Raw genomic sequence first — 20,213 nt, forward strand, 5'->3', positions numbered from 1 at the left:
CAATATGCCTTCACATCTTGAGTCTTCCCTGTTCCGGCTTAAGTACTACCATGCAAAAATGACATTTTCCAAGTCTACACAGAAGAAAACAGCTTTGGAAATAAAACCTAGGTGAATGTAAACACCATGATAGCTGTTCTAGTTAACACCAAAAAGTCAGTGAAATTGGTGTGTACCAGCTGTGATTACACCTCCCAAATACTTTTCCTTTTGAATATGATATCACAACTAAGAAAGAACATGCATCTGTTATACTCACAGCCATATGAAGCTAGTAACTGAATAAATACTCGCATTTAAGAGTATCTACTCAGGAGGTAACACAGCTTCATACCACATACTTTTAAGAGTGAACAACTTAAATTTTTGCTGTGGTTTATACAGAAGGAAAAACCTCTTCCCAAATAGGTGTGGAGGGAAAAAGTGAAGACTAATACCAAAATAGCTCCAGTTCCTAACACCTTTCTGATCCTGGCTGAGACAATCTACTCGTACCTCGGACGCATGGTGGCAGCCAGCCAGCCAGATGACTGGTGACTTAATATACAAGTTCATGGGGGCCCGGGAGTCTGACAGAGACAAGGGCATTAACTCTGAAGTCTAAACAGTCAGCTTCAATATTCAGAAGTCATGAAATGAGGCATGACTATATTTAGAGAATTTTTTTTAATACTTCACACTTGCTTCCTTCTGCTCCGAACAGCTTTCACGGTAAAATGCGCTCATTAAATATGCATGCTTTTTATAGGAAAAGTTGTGATCAATTGATGCGTAGGTCAAGTATGAAAAGAACTTAAATGAGTATGACGCTATGATAAATACTCTAATAGTCTCAGGATCACAGAGAAAAAGAGGGTATATATATATCTTGTTATACAAGATAAATATAAACAAGGCTTTGGGCCAGAATTCAGCCACTGAGAACAATATAGATATCTAGCTATCTATATGTATAAAATACATTTGTGTGCAAGCAAAGGATATACTGTAATCAGGCAGTGTGCCTTTAGTTTAATTATGAAAGCCATTTAAAATAAAACCCAGTGAATGAAACAAAGAATCCACCCAAACATGAAGGCTCCAGCATCTTTGTTGAAAGAACAATAGCATATTACTCCTCATCCCTCTATCTTGTAGCAAGAGAACCATGAAGATAGTTACGGCTGTGATCAAATTAAAGAACACTTCACAGAATCATTATTTAAACTAAACACTATTTATAGAGATTCATCTTCATATGCCAATAGTTATAAATGCTCTAATTCAATTGCTCGGCAGAAAACATCCCAATAAAAGAAATATTTCCATTAGCATAACAAAAGGCAACCAGTAAAATCACTCACATGCACAGGCTCAATTTTTCAAATGAAAGCAATATTCCTGTATAAATGCACTCCATTTTTTAACTAAATCCACACAAATGATATGTTTTGTAATCTGATCGCTTTCCCACCAGAGTACACATGAAATTAATGAAAGCAAAATCAAATTAAACAGCTGACATGATTAACAGTATTCATTTCATGCATGACTGTTTTACCGGAGAGATAAAGACCTGAAACTAATTACCACCAAGTAAAACTCCTTCACTGACCTCTCAGCTTGCAGCTAGCAGTCCTTAAGTACTGATGTTTTGCAACAAAGACCCGTGCCTTTCATCTGTGGGCTTTCTTTTACGCTACAAGTTGAGCACCTCTCCCGTTGCATGCACACAGTACCTCTGTATCTATGTCTGTAATGCAGCATAAAGATTACTGGGGAAACCTATCAAACCGGCAGGCAGCAACCTCGCCCGCCAATAAGCGCAAGGCACATGCAGAATCCAGCACATGCTCGCTGAGGCTCGCAGCCTGTCACCACTGCTTAGCTGGCTGCTAATCTAATTATAGCCCTTCACCGTAGCACAGGGCTGCTGAGGCACCGTGCACGAGATGAGAGCTGGACAGATTGTTACACCTTTTAGCCGAAAGCATAGACATTTGGGACTGGTATTTGTCTGGGCGCATAAAGAAAAAAAGTCACAAAACGGTTTGGGTTGGAAGGGACCTTAAAGCTCATTCAGTTCCAACCCCCCAGCCATGGGCAGGGACACTGTCCACTAGACCAGGTTGCTCCAAGCCCCGTCCAACCTGGCCTTGAACACTGCCAGGGATGGGGCAGCCACAACTTCTCTGGGCAACTTGTGCCAGTGTCTCCCCACCCTCACAGTAAAGAATTTATTCCTAACTGCTAACCTAAATCTCTCCTCTTTTAGCTTAAAGTAATTCTCCCTTGTCCTATCCCTAAATGCCCTTATAAAAAGTCCCTCTTCAGTTTTCTTTTAGGTCCCCTTTAGGTTCTGCGAGGCTGCTATAAGGTTTCTTCAGAGCCTTCTCTTCTCCAGGCTGAACAAATATTCCTGTTTGTTTGGTTTTTGTTGTGCTTTGTTTGTTTGGTTTGGGTTTTTGTGGTTTTGGGGTATTCTTTGTCATTGTTTTCCCAAATAATTCACCTAAAGGAAATTTTTCTCAATCTCTGACAAAAGTGATATATTTAGGAGTGCTCTTTCAGAAGCTGATCACTTTTAGGTTGCTAAACTGGTCAGAAGGAGACAATAAAATGCACAAGTTTGTTCTCGTTTTGAATGTACACATTACAAGCATCACACACAAGGTACATCTCAGATCAGTTTATGTACAGTACTTCACAATCTACAATGCAGTCCTCAGATCAGTGAGGCACCACATGCACGGTCTCAATGCACAGTAACCCTACAGAAGTCAACAGGACCCTCTCTGTCCTTTATGTTTACACGTGGGCAGATACTCAGATGACCTGAGGGCTTCTGTGTGCATTGGCACATAAAGTCCTAACTAAGCTTTCATGAGGCTATGGTAGAAATTCCAAGGAAATTTTTGCCATTATGCAAAACAACTGAACTCATTTGGAAAATACCTAACGTGAGCAAATACTCCTTACAAATATGGGGAACTAACTTAAGGCTTACAGGCATCTTATAAATATGTAAGTCCACAAAACTAAGGAATGTTACGATCTAAGAAACCACTGTGTTTTTGCAACATGCTGAGAGCTTTCACAATATCTAGTAAATAATCATGTAAAAAAGATAAAGGCACCTTTAGTTCAGTCTTCATGGACAGTGTATTTCAATTAATCTTCACTCTGTTTAGCATAAATTGGAAAACAATCTTCCCAAGTTTCCTATTCCCAAATGTTTCATATAATCACCTAAACTCTACCCTGACCAAAAGGTTTACAAACGTCAGTGACAAGATGGAAGTACACAGCCTGCTTCTCCAAAGTCCCAGTGCCAGCTGTCTCTTGTGAGATACAGTACATTTTTCACCATCAGTATTGCCAAAATATCATAAGGCTACACTATTACACATATACATACTTTACAACACATTTTTAAGATGTTCCATTAAGATATGCACAAAACACACCCATAAACACTACACTTACGAGACCCCAAAACCCCTATATGCTCACGCCAGCATTTTCCCTAATTCTGCAGGGAATCAGGATCAGGCACAGCCCAAGTGCATGATATTAAAGGTTGCTTATAAACATTTTTAACTATCATACTTACTTTGGTACAAAAAAAAATGTATTTGCTACTACATAAAATGTTCCTAATGGAACAAGACTTCAATGTGGTAACAGTGCAAGACCATATTTATTGACAATATGTAAATAGCTGTGTCACAGCTTTCTTAATCTGCCAGTGAAAATTGCTCATAAAGAGTTGCTCTGTGCTAGAAGCAGATTTCATTTCTGTACAAAAAATATTCTAAAAGCAATATATGGCTAGAAATAAAAATGAAATGCAGGAATAGTGACATTTTTCTCCTTGATTCAACATTCAGTCAACATTAAGTTTTGTGTTGCAATAAACGAAGGAGGTTGTTTTATTAAGTCTTCCTTTTCAGATTACATCATCTAAGAAACTCATAAATTTTTATAAACTGTGCTTCTTTAAAATACTGTAGAATATTTCAAGTTTCTCAGTTAGCACTGCTTGAAGACAGGAAACTATGTATTGAAGGATAAAGGCAGACCCAGCCACTTACACAATTGTTACAAACTTAAAGAGTTAAAGAGAGGTGTGAGGAAGAGGGGACCCAATTATTTGATGATCGGATCCACAATGATTTTGTGAACAACAGTTTTCCAAAGGTAGCAACAGAGGAAGACAACCAACAGTCTTTACTCTAGTCTGATCCAGCTATTGGGAATGCTCATGTTTGTTAAGCAAAAGAAAAGACACACACAAAATAATGAAAACCAAAGAGACTTAAATTATTCTAATCCACATTCACAGACCACCACAGCAACTATGACAAGTAACAAAATGACCAAGAATCCTTAAGCAGGAATTAAACAGGCTTCAGCTGCCATGGAACACTCAGTTTTGGCTGCCTCCCATGCAAGCTGCTAAGCTATGCATCACCACATCTCAGCCCAGCAGCTCCCCAAGCCCTCACTGCTCCTTCCTGCCTCCAACCCACAGAGCTACTGGCTCCGAGGGCATTTAAAGCCTGTGACCCCAACATGGGCTGCCATAGCAGCATGCTCTCAACATACCACTGCAGCAGGGTTCTAGGAGTTGCTGCCTTTTTTAAAACATCATGATGGCAGCTGTACTTGAGGGCTCCACTGAAAACTCCAAAATTGAATTTCAAGAGACACCTACTTGCCTCTGCAACACAATCAACACTCACTAAACCTCTGTCTCAACTTGTAGTCACTTTTAACCATTGTGATGATGTGCTGGGCAAGTAAGGTGTGGGGAACAGCACTACAAGTCTGATGTATGGAGCCAGGAGTGATGTGTGAGGGCCCACGTTTGGCAAAAGCAGGTAGCTAAAACTCTGAGACTAATACAGGGCTCCACAAGCCTGTCACACCACCCATGGTGACCGCACATGAGTGCCTGGACCATACACTGGACATGTGACAGGATACAGCCATGTATAGGCATGCCAGCAAAAGAGGTTTCATGAGGACACAGTCACAAAAGACTGAAGTCCCAGCAAGGTGACACAGGTTTCATGAGGACACAGTCACAAGAGACTCCAGCAGGGTTCTGTTGGAACTGAATGAATTGTGAAAGGTACGTGAGTTAGCCAATATTCGTCAGACTTTCATCGAAAGCAAAAGCCTGTCCCTGGCAAAAGTTATCTGCCTGTGCTAAGCTTCCAGTTCCTGTTTCTCCGCATGGAAACAGAAGGTCTCTACAGTGTTTTTAGAAATTAAAAGCAAGTCAGGTTTTCTCTAGTCCTGTTCCTTGACAGAACAGTTTTGATCAAAATTTTCCAAAACCATATGGCCCGAGGCAGATGCCCATCACAGACGGAAGGAGAAAGGAAAGCGTATGGGGGTATGAAGAATTCATCATATGACACTGGAACCAGCATCTTACAGTGAAAACTGCCTAGCTAGCACATTAATAAATTTTACACTTCATTTTGGCATATCTAAGTGAATTAACAGATGACTACTTTGGGAACAAGTAACTTTTTACTATGCTATGATCACCTGTATAAGTACTTATCCATCCAATGACTTCAATACAAAAATATTTCAAATGAAAAATGTCTGATGTGTCTTCAACTAAACAGGTTTCATTCTGGATATAACTTAACCTTTGACTTAAAAATATACCCAATATTGCTTGGGATCTGCTACCTCAAGTTAATTAGATTTTGCAAAGTATAGTAAACATATGTAATGAAAATGAGTTGAGCAAAAAAGTTTGTGAATCAACATGATGCATTTCTAATGGCAATAGTACGTATATTTCTAAGTTGTAGTCTTGAGAGGTTGAACAGAATCAACTACTCTAATGAGTATTTTACTTGGTTTGATGCACTCATTAGACTTTGAGAATTAAGCTAAACCATTCCATGGTTATGCATACATAACAAAAACATCATCTTCAGATTTTCATATGGCACTTTTTTACATTTACACAGAATAAAAGATGAGGGGATTATTTTATCTTTCGCAAATATCCCCCCATTTTACTTTTCCTTCCCAAAGAAATTTTTCCATGTTAAAGCCAGAGAGAGATCCTCTGCAGGACAGCCCTATGATTGATTCCTACAGAGTATTTTTTATAGCATTCACATTCACTTTTTTCTCAGAATCATAAAAACCGAAATAATCCCCTCACACCCACATTCCAAAGGACATTACCACCCATCACATCCACAGGCCTATATGTTGACAGTATCTTCACTCAAGACCTAACTGACTGAAATGAAGACACTGCCACCTTGGACAACAAGAAGATCAGTTAAGCTGTGATGTGTGCTTCATTCTACTATTGGCGGATGCAGTAAAGAAGTATCTGAAGTCTGCAGGAGGTTTACTACACTGAGCATTTGCACTTTGGCCACACAAACAGGTGTGGAAGAACACAGTTGGTATCCTTAGGAATGCAGAAATTCCAAACTCAAATTATAGTAATTTAGAAGTAATTTTCACATCGCCCTGAAAAAAGTTTCCCATCACATACCACTCCAACACAACTCCATCCCAATGCTGACCTTTCATTTCTCCTCAAGTTCCTTTCATTTTTCCTTCAGTGCAACGTTTCCTTCCACCTATACTGTATTTCAATAATCACCTCAAACTATACAAATATCCTTTGTGCCTTATTGACTTTCCACCATAGATATTTTTCCCTCCACTACCTTTCCTCACAGCAGCAAAGAATCAGTATGAACTGTCTGTTTCAGAAAGCAATGGCCCTGTCAACACAACTGAGGCCTTAGCAAGACCTCTTAGCAAGAAATGTGTACCTCCTAGCCACCACTTTCATGACCTCTGGCTGACCAGCTAGGTGTCCACAAAGTTGGTGAACCACAGAAAGGGACCACAATGATTATCTGTAACACAGTAAGCATAAGAAATAGCCTTAAATAACACATCCAGGCCATGGACCCCATGTAGTGCATGCCAGACTCATACAAAGTCAATGGTCATGAACTTAATGAGTCAAAGATTGTAAAATACATTGTAGAAAAGAAAGCCTCTGATTCCGAAGAGCCAAGAGAGAGACATTACCAGCCCGTAACACACAGATTTAAGAGAGCAATAAAAGAAATAAAACAAACTAAAACATGACTGATGTTAAGATGCTGAAGTCCTAAAACAAGGTATGCAAAAGTCAACTGCTCACAAGGACATGGGAGGTTAAAACTACATTGGAACAAGCGACAAAACTGCTTCTTCATATGTGGTGATACATTTTTCATACTTGATATGGTGGAAAATAGTGATTCTGAGAGCATTACTTAAGCCAAGAAGCTGACAGACAAGTACAGATTTTCCTCAGTGGAAGAGCAGAAAAAAAACCAGTTTGCAATATGGTAAGTATACTTCCAGTTACTGCACGTTATTAATCTTCATCACCACTACTGGCACTTCCTTCTCTATTTAGTACCTTTTTCAGTATGACCACCTTACTGCAATGGGTGATGCTATCTGGTGTCTATAGGCAATCTAACTGACATGCCTATGGATGGGCCCAGGAAAAATTTAAATGCAAGTCTTCCATCTGAGGACAGGTGTAATTTTTCAAAAATGCTATGGTGAAAAGAATGCAAAAGTTGAAGGGTAAAGTGTAGCATTCCTGCCTTTGAAGGAAAACCACCATCAGACTTACTCACTTCTGTAATTAAGAATGTTATTTCCAATTCTGAGTAGAAAGTGCAGCTCCAAGGCTTTCTTTGATCTTGTATGATGACAATGAAGACCCATCAAGCTCTCTAGAGTCCACTGGTTTTTTATTCTTCAAAGACTGTTTTCTGCTCTCTTAAATCTTGAGAAGGTGTTTATGTTGAGGTGCAAGATGCAACTAGAAAGAAAGTCAGGATGCAACTGTTGGAACACGAAATGGTTCTTAGCTGATGTTAAGGCATACAGGCACCTGCTCAAAACCCACCTTGCTGCCAGCCAGCTCACTGAGAGCTCAGAGGCTGCAAACCTTTGAAACTTCAAGTCTCCAGTCCACACCCTTAATTCAGAGCTTCAGAGAAACTCTCAGATCTCATTACTTTACACAGGAGTTGGGGATATTCAGCACAATGAATCCCAGAAGAAAACTAGCTTTGAATGCAATGACTTTGGTTACCATTTCTAGTTTGAAGTTTGAGGACAGCCTACTAAACTTCAAGACCTTTAAGCCAAATGTAAAATAAATTTAGATTTTAATCTCAGAAAGATTGTTAATTTAATGACTAGAAATTGTGTCCATATAAAAACAGCAACTGTGACTTGCCATACCAGAACCCAGTCTCACAGTCTTCTTACAAGAAACCAGAAGCATTTTGCTGGCACAGATGAAAAGCCTCTCCAGGAAGAGAGGTTTAATTATTAAATAGAGCAAGCCAAAAGTGCTTTTATGAGAGTCTTCAGGACTCTCATTCCACATAATGTTACTGAAGAAAAGTATACTTGCATCTCGAGCAGCTTGCAGACCTGGCAGTAACTTTGTGGGGCTGATAAGATCCCAGACCCTTCTTCCAGAATGGCTTGTGGCTTTTATCCAATCCTCTAATGCAAAATGAGCACACAAGTCACATAACTAGAGCTACGAAAATTTAGTATAAATGGGGACAAACAAGTGCCTACCCCTCAAGCCTAGAGACCCTCCCCCTTGTTTTCATCCCTTTCCTGACCATTTCAGCAGACATTTCCCTCCCTGCATAGCGCTCCAACTAGGGTGAGGGCAAGAGTGATCTTACCAAAACTGGCATGGGAGCTAGAGAGTGCTCTGAAGATGGGAAACATGCACCAAAGGAACTCAAGACACATCCCAGGAACAAATTACGTACTGGTCTGCCTTCTCAAACTTTTCTTGGGCAAAACCGCAGGCATTTTCTTCACCTTTCTTTCCTAGACCTGGGGCCAAAAAAAATGTTACCCAATTTCTCCGTAGAACATGCCTGCATGGCATAGTAGCCTCACAAAAGTCACCACTTGTAACACTACTGCTGTTAATAACCAGAATTTCTTCATGTGCCCATCCTCATGAAGTGCTGACCCTTCAGGAGACCAATCCCAAATCAGATGGAACCTTTTATCCCTTTGTCCTAGCTGCAAATCCTGCGTACTTCCAGAACAGACTAACAGTTATAGGACTGAATTAAAGTCTTCACTGCAGATTCAAATACATTCTGTGAGCACATACATGCAGCCTCATCTTTTCTAATACCTTTATACCTTGTGAAGGACGGAGCTTTTTTGAGATCTTTGGTTTTCCACTGCATCACGAAGGTGATATCTCAGTGGTGAGTCTTAAAAGTTCCAAACATGTCAGAGGTGGAATGGTAAATTAGTAACCCCATAACATCATAACCTTAACATCAAACAATAATGCTTTTTTGTCCCCATAGAAATTAGGTACAAACATGTGAAAATAACATCAAAAGGTGAGTACTCAAAATTAAGTGAAGTCAGAACTGGAGCTTACATTCTTTCTCAAATACGCATCTCCTGCATGCTCTACAATAATGTAGTCTTCAGCAATTTGAACAAGAAAGTCTCTCCCTATTCCCCAAACTTCTGCCTTAACCAGGATCTAAAAAAGCTGCTGTGCTGAAGCTAATCAGTAAATAAAACAGACACTGATATTTTCAAAGCAAATTCCAGCAGTCTGTAGTCAAAACATAAGCAGCATAACCACAGTAAAAGGGCTGCTATAGAAGGAAAACATGAAGGAGTTTCAAAGTTGCCTAAGTGTTTAACACTGACTTCACTGTATATTTTAAAACAGAAACGACATAACTATAAAAAACTCTGCATAACTTAAAAACCATCATCACTTCTACACTCTGTTGGACTGCAACGCAATCCACCATATCCCAAAAACTAGCATAAATATTCATATTTGGAAGGACTGAGGGCAAGCAATGTAAATAACCCTGCACACTGCACTGAGTTTTCACAGTGATCAATTCAGCACACATGCTGCAGTGGGCGCATGGCTAACCTGCAAAAGCTAACTGTTTCTCTCATCTCAAGTGCTCAAGCTACTCTGAGTACTTACAGCTGCTCCATTCATATAATACTGTATCTGTTTCATTAAAACAAATTGAAATAGCTTTGAAATATTGATGTAGAGAATAATTTAGAAGGCTTATTTTCTCTTTGAGTACTTGGAATTTAATCATTTAATGTTAAACTAATACACTACATCAAGAAACAGCAGCTTCTACTGTTGTTTTGTATCTCATCAATAAAATTAGACCAAAGAACATCCTGCAGTAGTCACAAAATTTTTTAGGTCTCTACACACATACTTTTTTCAACTCCCAAAACTATAGTGAAATAAGTGATTGGCATAAAACTAGAGATGCCTTGAAGCCTTCCCAATGATATATATATCTCATATCTCTTAACCCATGATATCCCTCCAGCTTTCCTGCAGCTGAAGTACAAGTTAATATTTGGCATAATTTACAGGCAACTTCATCCAGTAAATAAAAATAAGAGGTAAAAGTACCAAGGCAAACTAACCGGGGATATATGAGATGGTCTGGAGATTAACAAAAAAAATAAAGCCTAAAATCTGTAGAAGCTGCTGAGGGCAAGAGATGCATGCCTGCACTTGAGAAGTTTACTGTCTGAAAAAGACCAGAATGAATAAAACCAAAACAAATGAGAAAAGGTACAAGAAAACATATACCTAAGAGGTACTGATAGGCAAAGAACTCCAGGAAACAAAGGATGCCTTCCAGCTGGCAGCACATCTTTGCTCACCTCATCAGCTTTTAAGGTCTGCTAGAAGCAGATCTACAAAACTTGGAACTAAAGAAAAAAACCTGCCATTGCTGTATATATTATTTGCATTCTATTACTACAAATCTCAGAGGAACTTACCTGAAACTACTTCACAAACAAAATCACCCAGGCAAGATCTTTCCCAGCAGCAACACAAGCTGCAGTTCATAGTTACCAACTGTATTTCTTGTAGCATGGGTATCACTTCTTTTAGAGATAAATATACTTAATTTACACAGTCTTCAAGGCAGCCAGATGGAAAAGAGCACTGATTTCTTTTCTGAACCCCTGCAATTCAGCACTTTGATCAAGTGAGCTAAAAAGGCAGACACCCCTACCAGTGGTTAAATACTGCAGTCTGCAGCACAGAGTGTTTCGTCAGTGTAGAAGGCAAGCAGATAAGGCTGGGGTCCTGCCTAGGCAAAGATCAACCACCAAAATGAACGCTTCGCTGGATGAGGTTGCTATCGAGGACAGCCCCACTAGGCCAGACCCCATAGCAAGCAGCAGAAAGAAGATGCCTCTTCTTAAAAATAGTATCACCTCCAACTGAAAAGTGCAGCCTGCTGGCAGGTAGGGTTAAGTATTTTGTGTTTGAATGTACTGTGAAAGAAGGTAAAAGACTTATCCTTCATATGCCTCAACTACCAGATGTACTCGTGAGAACACCCAGGAACATTTCCCACATTGTTTTGGGGTTTTGTTTTTCTAAACATTAATGAAACACTGTAGCTTACAACTAAGAAAATGAAGACAGAAACAAAGATAACAAGATAGAACAAAGCTAAATATAGGTATAGTTACCTGATGCTTCAGATAACTAGTGAGTCATTTGAGCACCAGAATAAAAGCATTCGAACATTAAAGGCTGCTGGTGCACGATCTCTAAGAGTGGAAGACTACATTACATGCATATACAGGCTACATCTCACAGATCTTTTACTTCCTCCTCCTCACTAAGTTTACCTTTACTTTGTATGACAAGATGAACCCATTTTGTTCATTATACAAAATTCTTTAACACAAGGAGGACTATTAATGTGAAGAGACTCAAAATATTAAACTAACAAGACATGAAGTTATCATCATTCAGGACTCTATATAATAAACACCTTCCTCTCCTTCTCTTAACATGGAAATTTAAAACACTGTGACTAAAATAGGTGAGTGCAGCAACTTGACATAATCATAAGCAATCGTTCAAGAAAATGTGATCTAAGACTTGTAATTTAAAATTATCTTGCAATCTGACTTACAAAAAGAAAACAAAGATATCATTCAGGTGAGTCAACATTTTCATTACAGGCTGCCTATCACTGAAAGCTCAACTGAATGAGCACTGCAGAATAACATGTTCTTGCAGAAATCATTATCAAGATGTAACTCAAAACAATCACAAAGTAAACGTGGTCTATGTAAGTTTATTCATTTCTTCAAACCTGCTCTTATTAGAATACAGAAAGAGAAAACAGATGACAAATAGAAAGCTCTACAGAAGACAAAACCCTACTGGAATAATCCACAGGTAACAGAAAACTTAATTTAGAATTGATGCAAACATATCAAGCTTGGATATCACAATGACTGCATTTTAATGTCAAGCAGTTCTGGATAGAGATAACTTAAATCACACTAAAATATATGAGTTTATGTATCTTACTAGTGCTTTGCTTAAGTAGTCCATCACTGAGCACTCCTGATCAAATACTGTTCATATAAAAATTGAGAAAATACTCTTCTGAAAGTTTAAAGCACCTAAGTTAATATAAATTACAAACTGTGGCTGCAACAGGCAGCAATGAAAGAAACTAAGTACATATTTTTTTTTAAACAAAATTAAACAGATCTACGCATAAACATGTCTTTCTGTAAAATAACTTACAGATCAGAAAACTATTTAGAAGATGTTGGGCCATACAAATCAGGGAAGACTGATTTAGGTTCCAGATTGTCCATTTATCTAGCGTAAGTATTTATACTTATTAAGTCTATTAAGAACCCTATTATTAAGAAGCTTGTTAACTGTTAACAAGCTCTTCTCATGCCATGGTGCCATAGTAGGAGGACTCAGGAGCAATGGTGAAAAGATAAAATCAGCCATGAATGAGTTCACGGGAAAATTACTTTCTGTCCTTTGTACTCCTCAGACTTCAATAAATCAGAGAGTCTAGTGCTAGTTCCTTGAGAAAAATTAAACAGGGATTCTTTTCATTCGACTCACACTCTAAAAGACAGGCCTGAGTTGAAACATTTAATTTTATCCCACAGCAGGTAAGTCTGGATCAACTAGCATGATAACCATCACAACATTACCTACCCTTATGGAAGTACAAGGGCTACCTTGAAAAGCTACATTTGGTGGAATGGTGCAACTTCTGGAAAGCTGGGAGACAGCCCCAGAAGTCCACTTAAGGCTCAGCACATATGAAAAAAAGAGAGCTGCTTCTCTTCAGAAGAGCTCTTTCAGTGCAGAAAAACACACAGCCTCGACCTTCCAAACAGCTCAATATATTACTGCTAATCACCACTAAGCAGAGCGTGCTGGTTTTAGCTGGCATAGAGTTAATTTTCCTCACAGTAGCTAGTATGGGGCTACATTCTGGATTTGTGCTGAAAAGAGTGTTGATAACAGAAGGATGTTTTAGTTCCTGCTGAGCAGTGCTTACACAGAGTCAAGGCCTTTTCTGCTCCTCACCCCATGCCACCAGCGAGTAGGCTGGGAGCACACAAGGAATTTTGAGGGGACACTACCAAGACAGCTGACCCCAACTGACCAGAGGGATATTCCATAAAATATGGCATCATAAGCAGCATGTAAAGCTAGAGGAAGGAAAAGAAAGGGAGGAGTGGGGGCGCATTCACAGTGATGGTATTTGTCTTCCCAAGTAACCATTACGTGTGATAAAGCCCTGGTTTCCTAGAGATGCCTGAACGCCCGCCTGCCCATGGGATGGGGTGAATGAATTCCTCACTTTGCTTAGCTTATATGCACTGTTTTACCTGTTGAACTGTCTTTATCTCAACTGAAGAGTTTTCTCACTTTTGCTCTTCTGACTCTCTCCCCCATCTGACTTAGGGGGCAGTGAGCAAGTAGCTGTGTGGGGCTTAGTTGGCAGCTTGAGTTAAACCACAGCACCAGTGTTAAGTGAAAACTACACAGTAGGCAGTTAATACTCATGGTCAGCAGTCAGTTGATTAATGTGACCTACTGGCTGCATTTTGTACACCATCTCAAGTCCCTTACGCAGCTGTACCTGGTAGATGCAACCAGAGCATTATTCCACCTGATGCCTTTTTTTTTACCAGTTGGACAGGGCCCAAAAAAATTCCTGTTAAACAAAACTCAGAATCACCATAGGAGTTAAATTCTTTTACAAGAGAGGGAAGAGTCAATATGATCAGAACAGAGAAAATTATCTCTGTCTTGTATTACATGTTTTTGGAATATTCTACTTCATAAATATAAGTTACTGTTAGTTTTAAAGACTTTACAAGTCCAGGATTTGGTTGTTGTTGGGTTTAATGGCTCTTCAGAGAAGTAATAAAATCACATCCCTAGTATTTTGACAGTATATTTCTAGCAATTAATGTAGCTGAAAAATTCGTCATCTCTGAAAATGTATCCATTAAAGAGACAACAGGAACATCTAGTCTGTTTAATTCTTAGGGAATGGGGGCAGAAGGTCTGTGCATCTCCTAAAAGAATAAACTTTACAATTATCACAGCTAAAGGAAATGCTTTCAAAAGAACAAAGCTTGCAACTTATCCTGGGTCATTTCTGCATATCAACATTGACTAATAGCAGAGAGTTTATCAGTTGGTTGTTCTGGGTTTTTAAGAGTTTAACTATTAAAAAAAAACAATAAAATCAGGAGAAAAAGTAAAGGAAATCCACACACCTCTGCCCCTTAGGTCATCTCCTCTAGTGAAACTGACTGCAGGAATTCAGGTCAGCATGAGACCATGTAAAGCTACCAAACTTGTTGCTGGGTTCCAGCAGCGAGTGCCCAGAGCCACCTGGGACAGCTCCAGACAGGGACCACAAGGGTCACGACAAGTACTTCATTGGGCACTGTGTACTCCAGTGTGAATGCAGCTCTTGTTTTCAGCTGGCAGCTGCCATCAGATCATGACTCTGATCCCTGGAAACTCCCATGTGGTCAAAGATTGCTCCTTCCCATCACTATTTTCTTCACCTTGGTTTGGAAAGGACTAGTGAAGGGGGGGGGGGGGGGAGGTCAGGACTCCTGTCAGCTTTTTCCTCTCAATGAATACTCACTTCCTTCCTTTTACTAGGTCAAAACTCCAACATTACATAATAGGAAAGGCAAAGACCATGAGGTAAAGACCACAAGTTGATCCTCCTAGCAATTTGGGGCACCTTAGGGTTTGAAGGCCACATACGATGCAGGCAAAACAGTTCTGGAAGAGACAGTTTATTTCTCTTTCTGTGAGAAAAAAGAAACGTTGAGCTGACGTTTATGAAAGCTTATGTAAATTGAATAGATGGGCAGAGTTCCCTGGGTATGACTTCAGATACGGATATAGCTCATCAATATGGCCGAGCCTGAAATCCTCCAAGAAATGTAAAATGAGCTGACACCAAACAAGAAGGAAGGAAATCACTCTAGCCATGAAAAAAAAGAAAGATTCATCTTGTAAGATCTTGCCCCTCCCTCCTCTCTTGCAACTTTTCCATTTCTTCGCATGCTGGCCCACCCATTGCAATGCAGGGCTGCCAATTTTGGCTCATTCGTTATCTGTCAGAAGTGCCCTGCTGGAGACTCAACACTTTTCTCACATGCCCTCCAGAGACTTGTATCATTCTTCTTTTCTGCAAGGCTAACCATATTGCAGAAAGCATCTCCCTGACTTACCTGCACATGCTGCCCAACTCTGGTCCTCCTTCCCTCTAGCTTTGCCTCTCTACTAGTGCACTTGCAAGCTTACACCTTTCAGAGGTGCACACTCAGTGAAAACCACGTTGTCAAGAGAAGGCAGTTTATCCACCAACATTCCTCCTTTGAATAAGCAGGGACACAACTGTTCAAAATGCATTCTGGAATAAATAACCCTTCATCCTGAGGACCAAACAGAGGAACAACTATAGCTCCCAGAAAACAGACATCAAGCCTATCATACATAGCATAATGTAGCATATACTACCTGTGGCATAACCAGTAAGAGGACTGTGCACCAATAAATCCATGAATCACTATTCTTTTGCATAGAAGTACAGTCATATTTTTATATTATGTAGCAGAACTTCAGCACAGTGTAAGAAAAGTTGGTGCCAGTAGAGGGAGACAGTTGCTCTCCAGGACATTCATCTTCACATTCCTGATGCACAGTAGGAAGCCGAAGAGTTTGTTTTTGTGGAAGTGAACTCACCCCTTAGCCATTGTGTAAATGTGGCTTTAAATCAAGCTGTAATTAGATTTTGCTGTATTTAACAAAACGCCTCTTGTTGCTCCTCTCTTCCAGCTCTAGACAGGAAATAAATGTATTCGTGAAAGGAAAAAAGGAAAGAAGTTTATGCCTCTTTCCAGCGCATGTCCTGGCACGCCTGCAAAAGTAACTACAAAACACAAAACAATACACTTACAGGACACTCAATATTCACATTACATGGGAACACAAAGATCTTTCAGCTAGTCAAGTGTTAAATGTCAGCTCACTGTTATCAATAATCAACACATTAACCTTGTTAAAAGATATTAACAGTCCAATACTTGGGTGTCTAGCTTTTCTTCATAAGTTTCATTTACTTGGCAAAATACACAAGTGGAAAACTTGTGCTAAGGATTCAAGTAAACTAAGGCTGCCACGTATTCGTTTTAGGACAGATCTTTTCTTTCCTTCTTATTTTAACTATTTTGGTCACAGCATTCCCATTTTTAACCAGCTTTATCCCCCCCTTCACAGCCTTTGTACAGATATGTACCCCTAAAATAAAACTGTGTGTGTTGTCTTCAAATCCACTTTACTACAATATATGTATACCCACATGCAGGATGCTTCAATTCTGCTGAAGTTCTTCATGGACTAAACTATGTATTTCCACCGCACTTTACATTGCCACTTGAGAACTGCATAGCAAATGAAGTTGAGTCAACTAAGAACAATGATCAGTTTCGATTGTATTTTGACACCAAAGCTTATAAAAACTTTATTGGTGGTAACAGCAGTGGACACAATGGTAAACTGGTGCTAGGAAGTCGAACAGGACATGCTCAAGGCCACACCACAAGTTAGCTGCTGACCTAAGAACAAGAAGTTTCTGCTCTTAATCTAGACTTTCTTCCCAGTGAGTCACAACCTACTGATAGCTATCTGGTCTTCTAAAAGTTTCAGATGCTTTAGAAGAAAGGAAGAGACCAACTGGTAAGTAATTACCTAAATCCTAAGCAAAGGTTGCATGCATGAAGTTACTTACAAAAGTTACTCATTTGTAAGAGTCTGAAAAGAGTACCTTCTCAGAACTAACCTATTTCAAGAGCATTCTCTAGTATCCTGATTCCCTGCATCCTGATCTTCTACCATGCTGCAAGTTTTAAGAAACCTAAGGCTGGTTTAGACAACTGAAAAGATAACTTTGTCCTGAAGTCCGTTTGCAGTTCAGTCTCTAAATGGAAAAGATAAAAAAACCCATTGAAAGTACATTATCCTTTTACACCTGTAGGAGAATTCTTACATTGGTTTTCTTGACACAGCCAATGCTAGCGCTTCCTGAAGGCAAGATAATGAAGCTTGCTTCAGTACCAATCCAAAATGACAATTCAAAAACCCTTATGTGCAGTTTCTCTAAAATTGTAGATCACAAAAACTCACAAGCTATGCTGCATCCTAAATAGAATAACTAAACATCCTATATAAAAGAAACACAAATTTGACATAACCAAAGAGACTACCAGGCACATTTATCTTCTTGCCTTCTTTGACCCATCAAAACCATGACGTTTGTAGGGTTTTTTTTCCTGGAAGTCTGGAAATAATAGCACAGTATAGTCCCATGATCCACAAGTGTGTGACACATTTTGAACACTGTCTAACCTAGCCAAAAATTCCGGGGGGGGGGGGGGGGGGAGAAAACCCACAAAGTATGTATACAATTGTATGGTGCCATAACTAGGAAAGGGAAGTCTCTACACTAACTCCCGATGTGCAAGCAATACAATAGGATTAGCCTTATCTTATTTAAGTTTCTTAACAGCAAGACTGCATCCTCCTGACAGCATTCTTTTTTCAGCAGGACTCAAAGTCCAAGTAAGAGTCATTCTTAAAATAAAGTAGCAATAGCTTTGTTTGGCAGAGCTGGAACCATGAGGACAACACACAAACAGCCAAAACAGTTTATTCATGTTTCATTCAAGAGGAAAAACTAAATTTCAGGCTAGACAAAAATAAGACACAACATACTTGAAGAAGCTTCCAGACTACCATTTTTAGATCATGCTCTGTACTTTTTCCTGCTTTCCAATTCATACTTAGGAAGGCGAGACCATAAAGTGGCTTCCATTGTGGCATTTCAAATCAGATTATTCTCTACATAATAATTAGTGCCTTTCTTCTCATCACTTACAGACTGTTTTGCTAGTCTGAGAATATTATTTATGTTTGTTTATTTCTCAGAAGCTTTTTTTAATCCCTTCAAAGTACAAGCATCCTAAGCATAGCTATCTCATGCTCCATGAACTTTAGTGCAAATACCATAAGCATTTCTTTCCTTCTTAACAAATTCATTATAGTGTTTACACAGGAATACAGTGCTACTACTGTAACCATGCAAAGCAAATATGCTGTAGTAAATGTAAGCTTTATTCAAAGTGTAGCTTTAAAAGTCCTTATGACACACAGCATCCTGGACTGCCAGTGCCAGTGCAGGGAAAAAGGCAAAAGGAAAACCAAATGACAGAGCTTTCATGCTAAAAAGAATTTTGGAGCAGTCAAACTGAAAACCAGTGGGCTAAACATGCTGCCAAAATGTGTCAACCGGTTTGTTGAAGTCAAACACTTTTCCATTCCACAGAGATGGTTTGGGTAGAAATGGTTGAATATTGGAAATGCCTCCTTGTAGCAACCTTCCTTTGAAAGCATACTAGGTAGGGGCAGTACCTCTGGTAATCTGATATTCTGCCACACAAGACAAAATTCACAAAACAGCAGCCTGGGAGAAATTCATGACTGGACAAACACTAAAGATCCAGATTTGTCCCTGTGATTAAGGGACTCCGATGCTGAGGCATCTCATCCATCTTCAGGAAGCATTTTAGAAAATAAATTTAAGCTGTTCAAAATTTCTTGCCAGTATCTAATATCTATAGTCTAAGTTAGCTCCTGCTAGATAACAGCTGTCCTCATGTTTACAGGAAACATAATCACACTGTCACTGCACGCTCCCCCACACTACTATCAAAAATTTTTGTAGTGGAATATACATTCCATACTTCTTAAAAATACTACAAATAAAACTACTCAGTAGTTTGAAACTTTACAAAATTAAAGTATGCTTGAAATTGTACTGAAATTCAGGCCTGCAATTCTGACATTTTGACTGTTTTCCTCCAAATAAGCCAAACCATTAACATTTGTAATTTGGATTCATGCCCTTCTCTATTAAGTCTCACATGGCAGCTTTTTCAAATAAAATAATTCAGCTATCAGCAAAACTATTCTTCATCATATTGTATTATCTACCACCTTCTCCATCCTCTTAAGGGAAAAAGAAGTAGTCCAGAAAGTCTCCAACCCCAGACTCTTACACAACTCAAATCCCCTTCTTCCTCTTTGCTATGCCACTGCATCCTGAGCCACCCCTGCAAAAAAGACTTCAATTCTTCTACATCATCTTCTCAAGCTATTTGTTTACTGAGAGAATGTTGACTATATGAGAGAGAAAAATGGTTAGATAATAGAGAAACCTGGATCAAAGCCACGTGAGAAAAGGAAGTAGAAATTCTCTTTAAAAGAAAGATCAAATGTACTTCTAGCAAGCAAGCAAACAAGCATCAAATCACCATTTTCCTTCTGGTAGAAGTCAGCATGAACAGCACACAGACCACCAGCGAGAGACTTCCCAAGGAAATACAGCACTTGGGGAGAAAAGCAGTGCAGGGAAGAACCATCTTCAGAGGTATTTTAGAAAATAATTTCTGCCAGAAGTAAAGCACTTAAGGAAGACTGAAATCCCATTAACGAAGAAAATAAGAAGAGAGAAACACCATCAACCTCTTACAGTAGAATTTAAATAAAGTCAAAGGTATTAGTGGGGGCACAGGGGAATAGGAATGGAAACAAAGGCATAAAAGCTGGTGTACTATGAAAATCGGCACTGCTGGTTTCAGTTCTTAAAAAAAAGAAACAAACAAACAAAAAAACCCCCCACAACACAACACAAAACACACAACGTGGTTCTATT

The 20,213-nt window shown here is 39.2% G+C and overlaps 1 protein-coding gene across 3 annotated transcripts in view; it reads right to left on the bottom strand.

The window, feature by feature from the left end:
* FAM110B (family with sequence similarity 110 member B) overlaps positions 1-20,213 on the bottom strand; it is a 111,583-nt gene that overhangs the window by 58,031 nt on the left and 33,339 nt on the right. Inside the window, exon 3 of one of the 3 annotated variants that reach the window (XM_034064308.1) lies at positions 7,680-7,867. The exons of 1 other annotated variant lie outside the window; for it this stretch is intronic. The gene's annotated coding sequence lies outside the window, so the exon portion shown is untranslated. Of the gene's footprint in view, positions 1-1,594; positions 1,715-7,679; positions 7,868-20,213 lie in introns of those variants that run through there. One more of the 3 variants, XM_031052279.2, reaches the window with a different exon arrangement.

This window comes from Melopsittacus undulatus, chromosome 1, assembly GCF_012275295.1.
Source record: "Melopsittacus undulatus isolate bMelUnd1 chromosome 1, bMelUnd1.mat.Z, whole genome shotgun sequence".
Classification (NCBI taxonomy): Eukaryota; Metazoa; Chordata; class Aves; order Psittaciformes; family Psittaculidae; genus Melopsittacus; species Melopsittacus undulatus.